The following is a 612-nucleotide window of genomic DNA, read 5'->3' as shown; positions in this document are numbered from 1 at the left end:
TTTTTTTTTTTTTTTTTTTTTTTTTTCCTCTCTCTTACTTGTGCGGAAGAACACAGTACCGCATCATCGAGTGGGTGATTTGAGAGATTTGACTGCTATTTCTAGCAGATAAGCAAGGTGAGCCTTGCCCGAGCAGACTCATCCCCGTGTGTTTGTACATAGTTTTATCATCCCGCTTCAGTGATGGTCACACTTGGTCTTGGCGATGAGGATATTGACAAGAATCGATTGAGCGTTGAAGCTTAAATCGTATTACTTGTGGTTTGTTGTACTCTGTTCTATTACGGCTGACGTTCTGAGTTCGAATCCTGCATGTTCAAATTAGCTTTTCCATTCTTTCAGGGTCGATAAAATAAAATACCAGTAAAGTACTGGAGGGTTCATACCAATTAACTCCTTCCCCTTCAAAACTGCAGACTTAGTGACTAAATCGGAAACTATTTGCTTTTCGTCCTTTCGGGGTTCATTAATTAAGTACCAGTGGAGTACTGGGTCGATATAATAGACTAGTCTCCTCCCACCACCAAATTTCAGGCCTTGTGCGTATTAATATTAGGTGACGCAAAGGCAACGAGCTAGCACGCCGGACAAAATGTTTAGCGGCATTTCGTC

The 612-nt window shown here is 41.5% G+C and overlaps 1 long non-coding RNA gene across 1 annotated transcript in view; it reads left to right on the top strand.

Moving 5' to 3' along the window:
* Window positions 1–612, top strand: part of LOC106881773 (uncharacterized) — a 28,191-nt gene that overhangs the window by 27,047 nt on the left and 532 nt on the right. The window lies entirely within an intron of this gene.

Source organism: Octopus bimaculoides, chromosome 15 (assembly GCF_001194135.2).
Source record: "Octopus bimaculoides isolate UCB-OBI-ISO-001 chromosome 15, ASM119413v2, whole genome shotgun sequence".
NCBI classification, from domain to species: Eukaryota; Metazoa; Mollusca; class Cephalopoda; order Octopoda; family Octopodidae; genus Octopus; species Octopus bimaculoides.
The sequence above is the reverse complement of the archived record's forward strand: the minus strand, read 5'-3'. Positions and strand labels throughout refer to the sequence as shown.